Raw genomic sequence first — 20,268 nt, 5'->3', positions numbered from 1 at the left:
GAGGGGAGGGGGGTGGGAGGATGGGTTGGCCTGGTGGTGGGTATTGAGGAGGGCACGTTCTGCATGGAGCACTGGGTGTTATGCACAAACAGTGAATCATGGAACACTTCATCTAGAACTAATGATGTAATGTATGGGGATTAACATAAGAATAAAAAAAAAAGAGCAAGAGCTTGCTTGTTTAGCAGAAGGAAACCTCAGCCCTGGGTCCCATCTTTCTTCTGCTGCTTCCTAAAATTGTTACCAAATGCTAGGTCTCCTACCACTGCAGACTCAAGGACCAGGCACCTGTAGGAGATGAAGAGAGCAGCAGGAGAATGAATATCTAGGTTTATGAGGTCGGGGAATCCTGCTCTGCTGTTGACGACACCAGGGCAAGGATGGAGAGGGAAGAGGCTCTTGGATGGTTTTCCATGTTTACTAGGTCTCGCCTTGCACTCCAGCAGCTCCTGCTCCCTGAATTCACATGCAGTTATAGAGGATGTGGGGGACCCTGATCTGAGAGTTTGTTGCTTCTATAAAAATAATTGGCTTCCAGACAAGGTTAATGTGTCCTATTGAAATAAAGGTGAAAAATGGCAGCTCCTTTCTCTGGATTTCATTTTGGCCATGGTTGGTTGTATACCGTTGGTGGAGAGAAGATTCTATTTGCAAAAAGGCTACTCAGACTGGAGACAACTACTCCAGGCTACATGTGACTATGGCAGACCACGGGAGAGCCCATCCAAGTACACACTGGTTCTGTCTGTCTTATTCTGATCTGGTTTAAAGAGGCAGTGATTCCTATTTCCTATTCGAGAGCTTGATTGGAGAATTAGTAAAGAAAAAAAAAAAAAAAGTTGGGAGGGAGAGAAAAAGATACGGAGAGACATATCAGAGCATAGACCAGAATGTATTGAGTTTTTTGTGTATTTTATTGTTAAGAAGGTATTAGAAAATGCATGGCTATTGATGTCTGGTGTCTTTATACCATGTGTTATATCTTACACTAGAAAACTACTTACATGGAAATGAATGTTATCACTAATTTTGAAATAAAAGGTGTTTTGGTATATACACATTATTGCCTTTGTTTAATATATTTGTTTTTAGTTGTGACATAGTCGACTAATTGAGTCACTTTACTGTATTAGTGACATTTTTAATACAATACTAATTTCAAAAGCATATTTATTTTCAGTGTTTACATTTTAATTTTATCACCATCAACCTAGTAAGGCAAAGAAACATTGTTGAACAGAGATGATGTGTTTTTAAACATCAACAGCAGAATTGTGTCCCCCAAGTACAGAGATTTTCCATATGTACATTTTAATTTCCTCCCTATTTTAATATGATTAAAATTTTCCCCAGTTTCTGACTTGTGTGTATACACACCCCACCCCTAAAATAGTAGTGTGCCTATTCTAGAATAAAATCATTAATTCAGGAGCATTAAAAAGGCATTGAGATCCATCCATGGACATTTTTCCAGAACTTTAAAACAGCAGTCCCCTCTGCATAAAGATCTTAAGGGACACTACCAGTCCCTACAGAGGTCAAGGAGAACTGGATCTGCTTCCTCTCGGCCCTCTTGAGAGAGAAATCAGCTGTAGCTGCTGCTGGTTATTAATATCCCTGTCTTCTGAGCAGAGGGTGCTAAGGAGAAGCCCTAAAGGGTAAAAGAAAAAAATAAAAAGCAAATTCATTTTGGGATGGGGAATGCTAAAGGGAAGAACAGGGAAAGGATGTTTTCCCCAGGAGGTAATTTATCTTGAAATCAGTCAACTTAAAACTCTGAGTGGCCTCTACAAAAATATTAACCCCTAGAAAACCTCAATGTGTGCCACCCACAGGCTCCCCTCTATTTCTAAAAATAGGTCAACAGGCATCCATGGCGGATAGGGATTCCCATTTAGGCGGCAAGAAGAGATCTGAGAGCCACAATAATCTTCTTGGCCAAGGGCAGAGGATCAGGGAACTGCAGGCCCTTCCCTGGCCAGTAACCCGTGGCTTCTCCCAGAAAACTAGCATGTTGTAAGACCATACCCCACCAAGATGAGCAAGGCAATATGCAAAAAAGAAGAACTGGAATTGTAAAGTAGCCACCTATGGGGTAGTTTGGAGACTTGCTTTGGAGGCTGAGGATCTGGATTTGAATTCTTTGTGTTAGCAGCTGTGAGAAACTGATCAAGTTAATTTTGGGGCTTGGTGTCCTTGGCCATGGAGGTTGGGATATCCCCACTGGGTTGCTGGAAACTTAAAATAGAGGGTGTATGTGAAAGTGTGTTAAGCACTGGACAGCGTGGTGCTCTTGAGTGGACAAGAGGGGAGGATTGCTGTTGTGATCAGTATATGGATGCTGACTGACAGCATCTCTCTTTTCCAAGCGGAAGCTCTTGGTCAGCCTCTGCTTTGCAGGTTAAAACGTAGACTTGACTCATTTACCCTGAGTCGGTCTTGTCGCAGCAGTGGATATGAACCACACTAAAAGAGGCCAGTGGATGAGGACAGGACATGTGTATTCATTCAGTGTGAAGAGCAACCTTCTGGTTTGAGAATACTCCCCCATCCCTTCTCCTTGGCTGTCTTTCCTATTACGGAGATGGCTCTGGGCCTACATTAGTAACAGATGGCTTTCGTGAGTGGGGACCAAAGGGATCGGGTGGTCTTGTAAGCTATTTCAGCCGGTCTGTGGGAAGCTGAAGGATTGCCCCCAGCCTAATATCAGAGGTCACCTTCCCAGAGATAGGAGGACCTGTTTGTCAAACCCCAAGTCTCAGATACTTAGGACAGTGCTGAGCCAACAGTGACAAACTGACTCTTGCAATTCCTGCTAGACTGTGAGGGCAGGGACTGGGTCTGTTTTGTTCACCACTGCATTTCCAGTGCCCAGCACGGTGCTTGACATCAAGTAGGTGCTCAATAAACTGCTGTGGGATGAGAGAAGGAATGAAAAACTCTTGTTTTTAAAGTCTCCACATGGAACTTTTAACTGTATAATTTTATCTTACTTTATTTAGACTGCAGATGACTTTTTGAGACATCCCTAATCAGAGCATGAGCACACTCATAAACTCTCAGGTAGTTACTGTGGGAAGAACTTGAAATATACACCTTGTGTGTGTTATTGCTTACCCTCAGTTTCCAAGGGCTACAGTCTTTGAACTGATCCTCAAATCAGGGTAAGGCCTACATCCTGGCTATTTCCAGGATGCAAAGTATATGGAAACTAATTCCAGGGAGCCATCCTCAAAGTGCCATAAGGTTCTGCAACCCAGTCAGACAACAGATGCCTGAAAAGGCCAACAGGCAATAGTGAGTAAAAAGACAGACCCTTGGGGGCGCCTGGGTGGCCCAGTTGGTCAAGCATTGGCCTCTTAATCTCAGCTCAGGCCTTGATCTCAGGGTCGTGAGTTCAAGCCCTGCATGGAGCCTACTTTTAAAAAGGGGGGGAGGGGGGTGCTGGATCAAGAATGTGAAACATAAACCAAGACTAAGTAGTCACCCTGCACTCTTCCACCCAAAGGAGATGTTTGGAAAGGTAGTAGCAGTCCACCTTTTGTACTGTGAGGTAAGGGTGGAGGTTTAGAATAATCATAGATTTTCATTGCTACTCTCTGAGAATGTCCCTGACTTTCTTCCTTGTATACTCAATCACCAAAGCAAACAGGCTGTAAGTCAGGAAGCAAATAATTTAAAGAGGAAAATATTGGGTTGATCTGTGTTAGAAGAATCTGGGACTTAAGATGTCTTCTTTCATGGGTATTATCCACAGGAGTTAGTGATGAGGAAATGGGGAATGAAAGGATTTTAAAAACAAGAATAAAACCTCCTTTTGAATCATAAGGACCAATTAGAAATGCAAGGCCTAAGATGAAACCACATTTAGTTTGGGGAAAAAAAATTCTTCTAATAATGCCCTTTAATCAGGAATTCACCTACTGCACTAAAATATAAATATTCCCCAGATAAAATTACTGGTATTTTGTGGTTCTCACTTGAATCGAAGGTCATTCCAGTAAATGGTATCAGAAGAGTCATGGTGAGTCAGCAAGCCAGAGGCAGATCTACTTATCTTGACTCCATAACACTGATTTTTGTTCATCCTGAAATTCCTGGAAGAATATTCTCTCACATTCTTTATTCCTTGAAGATTTCCACATTTCACTGGAGGTTGTTACATCTTGGTACTGGAGACAGTGGCTTCCCTTTTAATTTGAGAGAGTGGCACTTTTTTATGTGGTCTACCTGGAGCTCTGCTCTCAACAAAGATGGAAGCAGGGAGGAGGTGGGCATTGAGGAGACATTTAAGAAAAAGCAACAGTGCTAAGAGAAGCAAAGGGTAGGGAGTTGGGGGTAAGGTGCCAGGAAGGCAGGATGGGAGATACATGGACTGATTTCTAACCTCTCTCTGTTCATACAAGAAGATTTTGTTGTAACATTCCTCCAGAGTGGGATTTTATTGGATCACCTGGCTCTCTGAATTTTTGATTGTTAACAAAAGGAGACTTGGAATCTTAGAATTAAACATTGTAATGATGGAACATAATTGTCTTAATATATACGTAGTTGTATTGCTGAGTTCTTCATGTGTATAATACGTTTGGCAAATACTGATTCGGTCTTGTCTTCCTGTAGTCGGCAGGCATAGAAGGGTTTCTGTATGCAGCTGGTAGATAAGGCAATATGTTCTAAAGAAAGGAATGGTCTGCCTTGTCACTCCCTGAATTAGTGCTCTACCTCAGAAGAGGTAACCAGATACCTGGTAGCAAGACCCCAGGTAGGGCCCTTCTGGATGGCTCTGGGGCCCTTATTTAATTTATAAACCCAAATTCCTCCCATTTTGTTATAAAAAGTAACCTGTCAGCCCACAGCATGGTGGTCAGAAAATATTAATTGGTGATGAGACCTATTTACATGTAAAATAGTTCATTGAACTCACATGATTTATTTTTTTAAGTTCCTAAGTATCACCAAGACATGACATAGTTAAAGTCAAGTTTAGTTTTTCATTGTTTAGATTGTCCATGCTGAGTATGCGTATTTACCTCATATTGACATATACAATAAATAGGTCTTATTAAAACAGCAACAGCTACTAACTTGCATAGATTAAATAGATGTGGGAAAAAATAAATAAAGAGATGTGGGTTTCATTTAGGAAAGTGCTTGATGCCTATGTCAAGTTTCTGGAAAGCAGGAGTGAATATAATTACTTGAGCCCCGGAACAGCTGCTAGGGTGTTGGGGTTATCTCTCCCCTCGTGACCCATTTAAAGGAAGGAAATGAATTGGAGATGTGACTGAGCAGTTTGCTTTCCCAACCCTCAGAGCTAATATATCTCTTGTGGATGGAGCTGTAACTGGAATTAAAATTTTTTCCTACTTTCTTTTGGGGGAAATGTCCTTAGAATATATGTTAGGTTTTTGTTTTTTTGTTTTTTGGCTTTCTGTTCATAGATGAAGTACACCTGATATACCTCCTCCTAGCTAAGCAAATATACACATGCATATGATAAAGCTTTATTTTGTCTATCTCTGGGAATGACAGCATATTCTGTTAGGTAAGCCTTAGAATGGGTAGCTAATGCCAGAAAATATGACCCTCTGGCAAGCAAGAATGGTAAGAATTAACACATAATAAACAAGGATAGCCGTCTGTGGAAGGAACCTATCTTAAAAGTATAACTCAAGGCTGTATTTTTGGGAGAGGGGTGTGAAGAACTGTTTTGTATCTTAATTGTGGTGGTGGTTACACAACTCTATTTGTCAAAACTCCTAGAACTCAAATGAATTTTACAGTATGTAAATTAAAAATAAGTTTAAAAATAAAAAGAAACATACCCCAAAATCGTATTCTCCACATTATTATAAAAAGAGTAACTGGGGATATTTGAGAAATATCAGTCAAGGCAAGCAGACTCCACCCTCTCTTTGGAATGAATACAATAATATGCATATGGTATATGAAGAGGGGAACTCAGTTATAAGTATTTGATGATCCTAATTATTGCTCTTCCGAAGGGGAGACTTTAAATATGGCAGATATACCAGCTTTTTTTGTTTGTTTTTAGTTTTATATGTTTTCTATTCAGCATGAATGTTATGGGGGCAGGGATAGTGCTTTAAATTACACTTCAAGGTCTAATTTTTGGCCATGATTGCATATTCAGTAAATAATCTTCTGTTACTTCTCCAATATTTTTGAAATATATGTCTACCATCGGTGGACAGGATCATTCTGGTCATTAGGAAAGATATTTTTCCCCCTTTTAAATCAATAGATTGGTATTGACATGCAGGTCCACAGATAACTCTTGTGAATGAATCATTTCCTCTAAGAGTGATTAACTGAGTGCTTTTATGAAATGGAACACTAGAATGTCCAAACCCACAGACTAAATAATGGCAGCCCCACCAGGCGCTGCTATCCCGTGAAGTCTACCTGAGCAGTCAGCTGCCTTCTTTCTTTGATACCTTTCACTGGGTATATGAGCCAGACTGTCCCAAGATTGTACAGGGCAGGAGGTAGAGAGACTCTTGCCTACTGGGGGCTTTATGGAGACATACGGGTGAAACTTTCCTTTCTATCAGAGCTGGAAGAAAATTCCTCACTTCTCTGATGTTTATCACATTTGTCTGTTTGACTCATTGACAAGTTCCTGTGTTGCTAGTCACCTTTCTCTCTGGGTAGGTATCATATTTCTAACAATCTGGTTAGAAAGTCAGAAACTTGTCTGGTGCGTTACCTATTGTTGGGATCCAATAATTGTGTGGAAATTGGTTTAACAAGTCCCATGTTTTAGCTTGCTCTTGCTCCCTGATCCCTGTTCCTACCTGAAAGAAGGAATAACTGGTTGACATGCCCTGTCCCAGTCCATCCCAGACCAACCTCACATCAGTGAATTGCCAAGAACAACTCTGGTGAGGAAGGTGGTTTAGCTAAGGTGTAGCAATGCCTAGGATTTTGCTTTTCAGAAAGCATGGCCCCCTTTGCTTCATGTGGGTGCAGGATCCTTAGCCAGTGTACACCGTATTCCTTTGACCTGAAAGGTGGAATTCAGTCCTGTTACACTGAAATAATATGAGTGAATGTGGGAGGGCTCTGGAAATGCCCAGTGATCAAATGCCACCGAGCCTCTGAGGGGGTGTGTCACCCTAGAGTAGAACATGCCCACGTTCTAGCAAACAATATCCCAGGAAGGCAGGCCACCACAGTTTCTCTCAGTCACTCCATAACTGCAAGTTCCCCCATGATCTGCTGGGCAAATGTCCATTGGTTTTGTGGAATTGCCCACCCTAATGGGCAAAGGGATCTGTGACCTTACCCTTTGTTTTTATTTTTATGTAGAGAAAATTCCTGCTCTATTTTTGTCTTCTGATGAGTGATGACTTTTCATCCTGGATACCAGTTTTCCCCTCACACTTTTTAAGTTTAAGATCTTCTGTTTCATGTTGATTTTTCTACTGATTCTGCTCACTAAAAGCATTCTTGGAAAATACATATACTTATATGTATTTATTTCCTCATGTTCTTGTACCCCTAGCCTGCTTCTGGAAGGAAATACAAGAATCTGATAAGACTGGTTGCCTCTGAGGAGGCAGACTGTATGGCTGGTGGAGGAAGGCTTGGGAGTCCAGCAGTTGAGTTACCCATTCAGGATGGACCGTTGCCATCTTAGTCTATAGATGTGGGAAGGTACCCTTTGGGTGTGGAGTTCCCTGGGTGGAGAGGAAACTTTTAATTGTATACCCTTTCAACTTATACTTTAGCACACTGTGACTGACTTAGCTGCTCAAATATTTGCACTGAAAAAGTAAAATTCATATTGGCTTTCAAACAGCAAACGTTCAGACAGAATTAGACTTGGGATCCCCTTCCTTTTGAGTGCTGAAGAATTCTCTGGAAGCATTCCTTTGGACTCCTCAAGTTTTCTGCCCAAGGTCTTTTGATGCCCCTGGCAGAGTTAATCCTGGTTTAGACTTTGGGCATGCAGCTTTCCGACCCAGGGAAGTAAGTATAAGCAACCACAAAGACTCAGCCTTGAAGAAACCTCCTGAAAGGCATTCACTCAGGAAACGCCTTCAAGTGCTTTCTCTGTGCCTGCACTGTGTGGGAGCCAGAGGACAATGTCTAATTAACCAAGTGCTAACTTCAAGGAACTCGCCGTCTGGGAGAAGAAACTGTGACAAACAGATGTGGGGAATAGTATTCTAGGAGCTACGATAGAGGATTCTTGAACTGGCAGGTTGATTTGCTGGTTATGAGAGATCAAGAAGCAGAATGACATTTCTTTGACATAAAATATTTTCTTTCAAGATATTCCTTAATTTCCTTTTTTTATCATTAAAACTTCCATTAGAATAACAAGAAACAGATGAAGGAATATCCGTGGATGTGAGAGAAGTGAGGAAAACTACCTTTTTCCCCAACCAGTGCCCCAGTCTACACTAGCCATGTATCCTACAGAACAGAGGAAGACTTTGGTGATTTGAAAAGTGGGCTGACCTTTGATGAACTGCATTAAGAAAACCAGGTATATCTAAAGACAAAAATACATTCAACCTTGGAAGTTCAGATTAAATGAGTCTGATGTGAAGATTCACAGTAATTACAGAATCACACACTGCAAATACGACTAATCCAGTTTCTCCACCCTACCCATCCCTGAGTTTTTCCTTGGCTCCTTCCCCCATGGTGAGAAGGAACTTTGGGACGCTAAGGATGAGGCCCTTGGATTATCAGGTCCTCCCCCAGGTAATTAAGTTGCTTAAAACTTCTTCCAGGGTAAAAGTCCAATCCTATTTATGCCACTGCACAATCATAAAATGTCAAAGGACAAGCATGCTCCAGCCCTCAGACAGAATTAGTCCCTCCTTCATCTGGGCTCCCACAGTCTGTGCCCACACCCATCACGCTGATTCCTCCCGGAATGCTGCAACAACTTGCTTCCCCACGTCACTGTGATTCCCTTGAGGTCCAGACTAATTCCTAAACTTCTCCGAGTCTTCACGGCCTTGTACAGTGACTGGTACTTACTAACAGTTTTAAGTGAGACATTTTCAAATTGCAGTAGTTTTCTAGTCGTAAAATGAGCTTATTCTGTTCATTAGCACTAACTAGTAGATAAAAGTACCAAAAAAGTCTGTGGAGTTCTTTCCTTATACCCTTTTCTTTCTACTTCCCTTCTAACAAATAGACAATGCTTTTTTGTTGTTGTTTAGGATTAGTCATCAAAAGGAACATAATTTATTTTCAGATGTGGTTCATCTTGCTTATTAGTCACAAACGTATTTTATATTCTAATCTGTTCTAATGATCTGCTAAGTGTTGTGTTTAGAGAGTGCAATGCTCACATTCCCAAGGAGCACATTCATATTAGAATCCATAACTTCAAATCTAACTGGTCTCTTTTCCATATCTCAAGTGTTTATTACATTAACATGTAATAATACTCCAAGATTTGTAATTGCCTCAACATGTCTCGTTCTGGCATTTTTCTTTGTCAGTTTCTCCCTTTAATATGTTCTCTCCCATAAACCCTCAATACTAACTTTATGTAAAAAATAAGGAAGGAGTGGAAGGAGGGAGGGAGGGAACCAAGAAGTCAACTTGCCAATACCTTCCACATTGACCATGCATTGTTGGGTGGGTGCTAGAAAATCTTGTTCACTGTTTCTTAGAAATGGCTATTAGCTTCTCTCTTTGTTTCCATTCCCAGAGCTAGGACTGTAGTCTGGGTGCCCACTCACTCCTACGTTACTTTCAACAGTTTCCACCCACTCTTCCAGAACTTTTTCCTCCTTCCTGAATACCAGCGTCAAATTCATCTTCTAAAAAGTCGTCACTTTTTCTAAGACAGCTCTCTCTTGAGGAACTGACAACAATAGTGTATAGATATTGCTATGCATAGAGTGTAGAGCTTGCTAATTGCTGCTCCCATATCCATTCTTCCTTCTGCCATTAGAAACAGAACCCTGATTTTGCTTACGGTGGCAATGTGCCCAGCCAAAGTTCTAACCTTTTCAGACATCCCTTCAGTTAAGGGTTGTCTAGTACCACAGTTCTGGCCAATGAGATGTAAGCAGCTAGGGCTAGGGATTTCTGAGAAAGCTCTTGCATTCCCAACACAGAAACCACCTGCTTTATCTTTTCCTTTTTTAATTCTTTCTGCCTGGAATGTGGGATATGAGGTTGGAGGTGGAGCAGTCATATTGCAACCATGAAACAAGGTTAATGACAATGCTTCCCACAAAGTATAGTAGAGGGGAAGAGGGCAGTTGTCAGTATGAAACTTCGGTTACCCTCTTGGTGCTGGTCTTCATGTTATTTGACAAAACAAATCCTTTACTTTGTTAAGAAAATGTATTCAGAGTTCTATGGCTTACAACTAAACAGAATCCCTACCTGATACACAGGGCAATGTAAACTTCACTCCCCGACTTTCTTTTTTTTTTTTTTTTTTAAAGATTTTATTTATTTGTTTGAGAGCGAGAATGAGAGAGAGAGAGAGCATGAGAGGGGGAGGGTCAGAAGGAGAAGCAGACTCCCTGTCGAGCAGGGAGCCCGATGCGGGACTCAATCCCGGGACTCCAGGATCATGACCCGAGCCGAAGGCAGTCGCTTAACCAACTGAGCCACCCAGGTGCCCCACTCCCCGACTTTCAAAGCAAATGTGAACTCCTCTCCCTGACTTTTAGGTCCTTTAATAAAACAGATCCAACTCAGTTCCCCTTCACACTAAAATCCTCTCAACCCCAATGAGACCAGGCTTTCACTATTCTCTCTATGTGGAACAAACTGATTTCTACCTCCTGGCTTTTGTTTAGACTGGTCAGCCATCCAGGAATATTCTTTCCATTGATACATCCCATTGTTCCAGGCTTCCTCCTGGAAACTTTTCCACCCTACCCTTATGCCCAGTTATCTTTCTCCTCTTTCTTTCTCTCTCTTTTTTTAAAGATGTATTTATTTAAGAGAGAGAGAGTGCTTGTAGTGGAGGGGGGGAGGGGCAAAGGGAGAAGGAGAGAGAGAATCTCAAGCAGACTCCCCACTGAGCACTGAGCCCCACTCAGGACTCTATCTCAGGACCCTGAGATCATGACCTGAGCCAAAAATAAGAGTCAGACACTTAACCATCTGAGCCACCCAGGTGCCCCTCCCTTCTTTCAAATCCTATTGTATCACCCCACTGAGCCCTGGGTTAAATACAGAGATTTTTTTTTTTTTTTTTTGTCTTTACTGCACTCTGGTTCTTTCATGTTTAGGTTTTGTTTTCCCATAAGCTCCTTTCAGCCTGGGATTCATACCCTTCTGTCTCCCATTGTGCCTTGCGTGGTACTAATTGCCATGAAGTTACTCAATACAGAGCTGTTGCCTCGTTAAGATTCTTTTACTGTGCGCTGCTGTACCTGCTTTTTAAAGCACCTTTGTTTGTGGCTTTCAGAGGACATGTGAATTTAGGTTGTATTTCCATCTAGTAAGTTAATGTTACTATAGATTGCCAGTTCAGATTCAGTATCATTTGCCAGTTGGAGATATTTGCAGCAGCAAACATCATCATTGTGGATTATTAGTTCCTATGAGAATTATGTTGAAGTCACACATTGTTGAGAGAGCATTTGCTAACATTGGAGATCAACCCCTAGGCCCTTAATCTGGGTTTTCAGCATCAAGAGAATGTGAGATTAGGACTCTTTGGAGCCCATTTCTCCCTGTCTCAGAAGCACTACAAAGGCCAGTTAAAAGACTCAGCTTGGGTGCAAGGCCACAGATGTGCTGTCAGGTTCCTGTGCTGAGCTGGGGCTAGGCTGCCACAGTGGGCCAAGCCAGCCCAATACTCTCCACAGAGAGTGGCATTCCTCGTGTTCTGCTGAATGCAAAGAAAGAAAGGAGGGAGAAGAGGGGAAAATACCACCTTTGATTAAACCTCTGGGGGTTTAGTTACTCTCCTAGGAAATGGAAATAATCACTGGACTTACATGGTGGGCAGTTTCGTTCTTCCTTAGACACTTCAACTGTGAAAAATGAAAAGGACATCAGCACAAGGAGGGGGTTCCAACTTCAGAAATGAAGGTTACTGTAATTTCCCAATTTTCTTTTTTTTTTTTCTTAAAGATTTTATTTATTTTAGAGAGAGAGCATGGGGGTGGGGAGGGGCAGAGGGAGAGGGAGAGAGAGTCCCAAGAAGACTCTATGTTGAGCCCCATGCTGGGCTCCATGTGGGGCTCAGTCCTGCGACCCTGAGATGACAACCCAAGCTGAAACCAAGAGTTGGACGTTCAAGAAATCAGGAGTCGGTCTTTTAACTGACTGTGCCACCCAGTCACCCCTAATTTCTCAATTTTCTATATTTTTCTTCAAGGAGATATCACCACATTAATATCCTTGCTTTCTTCCCCTTTGTCTCAAACATACACACATATATGTGCATACACCGACAAGCCATGTAAAGCTATCTCTTATCTAATTTGTTATATTCTCTGTATCTATTACATTAAGAAATGTAGGCATTATGGAACACAGTATGGAGGTTCCTCAAGAAATTAAAAATAGAACTACATATGATCAGCAATATCACTTCTGGGTATATATCCAAAGGAAATGCAACTATTATTGAAGAGATACCTGCATTCCCATGTTTACTGCAGTATTATTCACAATAGTCAAGAGGTGGAAACAACCCAAGTGTCTGTCAATGGATGAATAAATCAAGCAAATGTATGTAATGGAATATTATTCAGCCTTAAAAAAAGAAGGAATCCTGGCATCTGTGACAACAAGAATGGACTTTGAGGGCATCCTGTTAATTGAAATAAACCAGACACGGAAGGATAAATACTGCATGGCATCACTTATGTATGGAATCTAAAAAAAAAAAAAAAAAAGTTGAACTCATAGAAAGAAACAGTGTAGAGAAGTAGTTGCCAGAGGTTTGGGTGTGGGGGAAACGGAGGCTGGTAAAAGGGTATACAATTTCAGTTATACGATGAAAAATCTGAGGATCTCATGTAAAACATGGTGACTATAGTTGATAACACTGTACTATATATTTGAAATTTGCTAAAAGAGTAGAACTTAAATGTTCTCACCAAAAAAAAAAAAGTGGTAAATATGTGGGGTGATGGATGTGTTAATTAACTAGCTGGAGGGGATCTTTTCACAATGTATGTCTAGAAAGTCATCACGTTGTTTAAATATCTTACAATTTTATTTGCCAATTATACCTCAGAACAGCTGGAAAAAAATGAGGAAGTCTCTTCCAAGATATGTCCTCCTAATACCTTAAAACATCAGCAGAAGTGTGTCTTATGGAGTAACAATCCCTAGTCTAAGAAATTGCAATGACTTTGTTATTTGGTATATTAATCTCTTTTTTAAAAAAAATTTAATTAGCAAAACAAAACTGATGGGGAACATGAAATATCATTTCTTTGGGGACAGACCTTGGGGCAAATGCCCATAGGACCCATTTATAAGTGTCTGTGAGTTGCTTTGGGGCACTCCGAGGAGTCTCAGTGTTGCTTGGTAAAAACTCCTCCTGGCAGTTTTGATGGGAAAGGACAGAGTCCAAGCTTATGAGCAACAACACTGAGGCTTGAAGGACTCAAAGGATTCCTTGGGGCCTCAAGGGCTCAGGAGTGATTGCCAGGCTGCCTCCACAAACTGAGCGCTGATACATTTATTGCTCACCTCAGGCAAGGAACATGGGGGTGAGGAGAGAAGGGATTCTCCTGCAAAGATGTATATGACACAGTGCCTTTCCTCAGGGAGCTTGCCACCTAGTTAAGGAAATGACCTAGAGATTGTAGGATAACAGACTGCCTGAATTGGAGGGGACCTAAAAGGTCTAAAATGTAAGCCACATTATAAGTCTCTTAACCATTCAGGGTCTTGTTTTCCACATTTATGAAACAGAGCTGATACTCCCTACCTTAGTAGTGAATTGAATGAGATAATGTATCTTGTAGAGTGCCTGCACATAGTAAGTGTAGTTCAATCTGTTTTTAGTATTATCATTATTACAAGTCAGCAAATTATGTTCAGTAATGATGCTGATGATAGGATATTGCTTTAGAGTGGGGCACTCAATTAATAGTGGGTGAAAGGGAAATAGGGAGGGGGCATGCTGGCATACTGAGGATAAGGCATGTCCTGTGAGTCCGCTTCTGGTTACAGTGATTGATCTGGGCTGTCCAGTGAGGGTCTCCCATGGTTCATCAGTCTATGGAAACTGGGCTCAGGGGACACAGTGACACTAATTGTCCTGAACAAGAAGCAGGCATCTAATCACAGCCCTGCCACTAGCCCTGAGTACTAACAGAACTTACCATAAGCAAAGAAGCAGAGTAGGACCCTACAGTAATGATGCCCTGACTATTCTAAAGTTACATAATCTTACATCCTCCAGCTCTTTCACGGCCCCACGCTTTATTTTCCAGTGGCAGTCAGAAAAAATCTTTGCCGTTCATTTATTTGTTCTCTGTCTTACTCCACTAGACCACAAGCTCCATGAGACCAGGTCCTTGCCTGTTCTATTCACAGTTGTACCCACCGAGAGGAGTACCCTGTGCATAGCAGGTTAGCACATGGGAATCACTTGGGAACCTTTAAATGTACAGTATCCACCCACCACCATGACTAAACACAATGCCATGCCTAGACCCCTCCCCAGATCTAAATTATATCAGGATCTCTGGGTGTGGGGACCAAGCATTGGTGTATTTTAAGAGCTCTGTAGGTGATTCTCACAGCCATCCAAGATTAAGAACTACTTCGGGGAGGCGTGTGATAAAACTCTGTTGTCTATCAATGGCAGAACCTCTACAATAAGGGAAAGGTGATTGGGCCTAGGGTGGTAGAGGAAGGATTCTGTTGGAAGAAGCCCTGTGACATGCAGTCATCCTTCCCTTTCTTCCACACAATCAGGCTACTAGGGATGAGGTATAGGGGTGATAAGATTCTTCTCTATGACAGGGCTGAGTTGATGAGGCACAACTCACGCAATGGCCATTTTAGGGTTCAGGTAATCCACAAATGGAAACATCCTGGGCAGGTCATGCTGTACCTGGTGGTGGGGGGTACCACCAGTGCATCATTTGAGTGCATATGAGTCTCAGACTAGAGAAGCTTCCCCACCCCTTTATCTCCTCCCAAGCCCCAGCCTACCCCAAGGCCCTGCCAAGCCACCTGCCAAGAAGCTAGGCTGCAGATTTGGTACCTCATAGGGTTGGCTCTTCTCGGCTCTTCTAACCTGCAAAGCTTGACAATGCGGAAGAGAGTACAAGAAAGTTTTCTCCCTGCATGACTGATACTTGTGAAAGGTTGAGCTGTGGGATTTTTTTTTTTTCTCACTTCTCTCTTGGAAATCACCTCCATATGCTGATTGGACTGTAGGATAAGACTTCTTCTTTACATTGAGAAAGCATTTCCCATTATATTTAGGAAGCAGTGTGGAGCTGCTGTTTTTTCAGCTTCCTTAGTGGCTTTTAATGCCGTTTGTCAAGCTTGATTGTCCTTGAAAAAAAATCTTTTCATTTTCAAACAATAAGTGACTAAATGCAAAATCTTCCCTTGTACATTGGTTGATGGTTCACACCTTTTAGAATATCTTGCTCGTATTTTTAGAAAGAAACAGCTGATACTATTGACATTTAATTCCATCAAATGCCTCATCCAATTCCCCCTCTCCCAGATAGGATACGCAGACTATTGGAAAATATTCAATGACACTAATCCAAATGTCTATATTAAGTGTGGAGGAAAGGTAGAGTATGTGTTTAATATCCCGGAAGCTGAGCTAATGGCATTGAAATGGCTGCTCTTAAGAAAGCCATTGTGGCAGGAAAAGGTGACTATTTTAGGTGCTGTTGATATCTGCAGTGGGCCCGGGGGCTTTGAAATTGGGGTTGAACAAACAGGTTTTTTTGTCCCTGGGTCAGGGTGAGTTTTACACAATGGAATTTGCTATAAATCAATGAGAGTATGAGTAAAATAATAGCTGTCATTAACCAAGGACTCAGCATATGCAAGGCTTTGGATTATCTCATTCAATCACTACTATTACTATCCCTACTTTACAGAAAAGGAATTTGAGACACAATAAGTATAAATTATTTGTCTAAGGTCACATAGCCTGAAAGTAGCAGCTCTTAGCCAGGTATTGGTAAACTTTTACTTAAAGGGTCAAAGAGCAAGTATTGTTGGCTTTGTGAGACCTACAGTCTCTGTTGCAACTGTTCAACCCTGTCGTTGTAACTAAAGCAGCCATAGTAGCGGTGTCAACAAATGGGAGTGGCTGTGTTCCAATAAAACTTTATATACAAAAACAGGTGGTGGGCTGGATTTGGCCTGGGGGCCATAGTTTGCCAACTCCTGCTCTTAGCCATGACACTGAGCTCTCTCTTGAGGCCTGTGGCTGGACTCTTGTTTTAATAACCCTCTTTCAAGATCTTTTACATTTACATATGGGCTATTGCAAACGCTAATCAAGCCTACTTATACAATGGCCTACTGGTCAAATAATTGAGGTTTTCGACGAATCATAATCCTCAATGCCAGCAGCACTCTAAATGTTATGATAGAAAAGAGCTTTTAGATGAGCAGAGTTATAAACCACACAAGGACTCTTCAGAGGAAAGCCTCCAGGTGCATCTTAGCTCTCAGGAGTTTGGAAGCTGGCATGGTAGAAGAGAAGTTAGGTTCTTGCAACACCCACTCTGTGCCAGGCACTGTGCAGGGGCTCTTCATGCTCTGCCCTTCCTGAGAGGGTCTTTATATACTACTCCTTCCATGCAAGCTTCACAGTGGCACTCAAAGACATACAGCACCAACCCGATGAAAGACCTGAAGGAGATGGAGCATTATATAACTTAATCCTCACATCAATCCTGCAAGGCCATTATTCCATTTTATAGATGAGAAATAGAAGCTCAGAGGGAAGTCACTTTCTTGAGGCCAAATAGCAAATGACTGGCTGAGTTGGCATTTCATCCCAGATGTGCCCACTTTCCTTGCCTGTACACCTGTTAGGCCACGCTGCCCCTTTGTAGTGCACCGCACACCTCTCACCTTGCTTCATAACTCAATCACAAACTCACTTAAGTTTGGAAAGTCAGTTACATTTGATATTCTATTTACTTCTGGTCTGTAGAAAAGAGAATAGGAAACCTTGGTGTACCCGCCTTGCTTCTCATAGTCACTGTCATAACCAAACAAGGTAGAGCATCTAAAGGATACTTGCAAAGCGTGAAACACACTATGGATGTGCAGCAGTGCCATCTGTCAGGGAACTGGTCATAGCTGTGGTGAGGCAGGCCCCTTCACCCCCTCACTGCATTGCTGGCCACTGAAAGTATTCCCCTGCACCCAGGGGACCCTGGCCACTGAATCATTCAGATTGCCCAAGTCTGGGAAGGAATTGGCCCCCCAAAATCCCCTGAAATCAACCCAAAGCTCAGGAACTAGGAAAAGGTTACAGAACAGTCATCTACTTTCTGGTCACATAAGTGACTCTTAAGCACACATGTTAGTGTCATTGCTGTTCCTCCTCACACTGCATTCACCCTACTTCTATTCCTCTAGTTTCACAGTGGCTTTTTTCTCCTCAGGATGAGGGTAAATCCAGCCATATCTTCTAGACTGATCTTCTGCCCAGTTGTTTCAACAACGTGGTAGGGAAAGATTGTACCAGCTTCATTCAAAACCTGAAGTTCCAATTCATTGGGAAGAGGGCTTTGATGCGTCTTTGCCTTAAACCTGTAACCTTTTAAAGCCCTTGGCTAAAAAAAAAAAAAAAAACTAGAAAAGTTTGAATAATTTGATTATATAAGGAAAAAAAGTCCTGTATGTCAAAAATCACATAAAATTGGGGCATCTGGGTGACTCAGTCTGCCTTCAGTTCATGTCATGATCCCAGAATCCTGGGATCAAGCCCCACATCAGGCTGCTTGCTCAGCAGGGAGCCTGCTTCTCCCTCTCCTCACCCCGCCACTCATATTCTCACTCAAATAAATAAATAAAATCTTACTTAAAAAATTAAAAATGAAATGGCAGACTGGAAAAATAATTACAACATATGACAGAGAAACAGTATCATTTGATATCTAAGAGCTTCCACAGATCACAAATGTGACTACTTAAAGTGGAAAATTGGGCAAAAGCCATCAAAAGGGAATGCAAATGAACAGTTCTAAAGACAGATCTAAGAAAAAAATTAGTTTTTTTTTTTTTTTTGGCTAGTTTCAAGTAACACCAGACATCCAATTCTCATGGACTCGCCAGTAATGGAATTGTTTTGACAAAACATACAGGATCATATCTGCCATTCGTAAGTTGTGTGTGTGCCCACGGGTGTGTGTAATCTCTGTATAAGCCCACACCTGCCTGAGACAGTTTAGATGATGGAAGAGAATGGTACCAGAAACAAGGATTGGACTGAGTTTCAGATTTAAAATTTATGAAAACACCATATACAAATACAACCAAGATTTCAAATCTGAGAATTTGGACAAAGGGAGAAGGAAATACGTATATATTTAGGGAGGAAGATAGAAGCAGCCTCACAAACTCTTGTTTTGCTACAATATCTGGAATGAAGTATACAAGGCCCTAGGCTCATCTAAGGCTACAATCACACAGGAAGAAAATCCATTCATGAAACTAAATCGTCCTAATGCAAATGGCATTTCATGAGGAGAGACTACAACCAAAGTGTGAAGGATATTTTCCAAATCAATGTAAAAGTGTGAAGAAATAGCTGGATCTAAATTGAGTGAGAATTGTGCGACAAATTGATGAGGTGGTGAGGAAAAGCTAGTTAAGATACTGACAGGCTTACTCTGAGAATCTGAATGCTACAAGACTGAATCTGGAAGATTCTGGCTAAAGACTATTTCCTTGGAAGGGTTAGCCAAAGAAAGAATTCTTTGACGGGCTTCGCCATAGGTTATTGTCTGTTTTGGGGAGCTTTTTGACTTTGAGCGTTTGGGAATAACTTGGTTTTGGTTGATCAGTCTGTCTCTGTCTTTCTCCCCCACTCTCCATTACTAGCAACAGGCTGATTCTGTTAGATTATTAACCTTCTCTGGCTTTCTAATAAAAAGGGTACATTTGATAGATAGCATCATTTAATGGAGTATTTGGGAAATAACCCCTTCAAGTTTTCATCTTCATTTGCGCTGATTGAAGAAATGCTGGAGCTAACTTAACATGGAACTATTTGATTGAGTGAATAATGTAGTGAGTAAATAACAAAACACCTTTCTACTTACTATCTGGTAAGAGGTAACTCATGTAAATTCCATTTAAAAACACAGTATGAGCAAATTTGATCTAGAGTTTAGAGAATTGTCTATAATTTCTGAAACCTTTGGTTTTTCAGAATAAAAGGCTATTGTGTAGGCTATCGTATAGGGGATTGATGGGAAATTCAACATGAGGGGATAATGCCTCTGCCTGAGAACTTTTTTTTTTTTTTTAAAGAGAGGGAGGGAGAGAGAGAGAGAGAAAAGGTCCATGTCCAGCACAGAGCCCGACATGGGGGTCCATGAGATCATGACCTGAGCTGAAATCAAGAGCCACATGCTCAACCAACTGAGCCACAGAGGTGCCCCTCTGCCTGGGGACTTTTTAGGGAGAATCAAGCAAGCCACACTTTAAGAGTGTCGCTTGGTAGATCTTATTCTAAAAGAAACGAGTCCTAGGCCAATTCACATCTTGTGAACTTCATAAGAAGAAAGACTATATGGGATATTCAAGGAAAGAATGAGCACCACATGTGGACACTCTAAAACTGACAGGTGAATCCACTCTCTGGGTGCTATCTAGGCTGCTGGAAAACAACAGGCATAATATAAAGCCCAGAGAATGTTGTTGTTAGCAGAAGAACAAGATAAGTCATGGACACAGTTCAGATAAGCTGGCTATTGATCAAGATGAACTAAAAGACAAAATGAGTTAACAACACAATTAGATGAAGGTGAGCAACTCTACACAATTTATTTTTAATGACCTTTAAGTAATATGAATTCATTACCATCATAAAATTTAATACTGAAATGCTTAAAGAAGAAAATGAAAATAATAATACCACCACCAAGAGTAACTGTTAATATTTTGGTTTGTTTCTTTCAAGTCTTTTACATGAATGAATGTTTTCTTTTCCAACACTGACTATTTACTGTACATCTCTATACAATATGCAGATAACACTGCAGTAGACAAGTTTATACATAAATCTTGGTTGACTATAATTTCCTTAGATTAGAGTCTCTAGAAAAAGAATTA

At 41.3% G+C, this 20,268-nt stretch overlaps 1 protein-coding gene across 5 annotated transcripts in view; it reads right to left on the bottom strand.

The window, feature by feature from the left end:
- The window catches only part of ZNF366 (zinc finger protein 366), a 70,556-nt gene that overhangs the window by 22,355 nt on the left and 27,933 nt on the right, over positions 1-20,268 (bottom strand). The window lies entirely within an intron of this gene.

This window comes from Leptonychotes weddellii, chromosome 7, assembly GCF_054177405.1.
Source record: "Leptonychotes weddellii isolate Sample4059 chromosome 7, ASM5417740v2, whole genome shotgun sequence".
In the NCBI taxonomy this organism is placed as follows: domain Eukaryota; kingdom Metazoa; phylum Chordata; class Mammalia; order Carnivora; family Phocidae; genus Leptonychotes; species Leptonychotes weddellii.
Note: the sequence above shows the minus strand (reverse complement) of the source record. Positions and strands in the feature narration are given on the sequence as shown.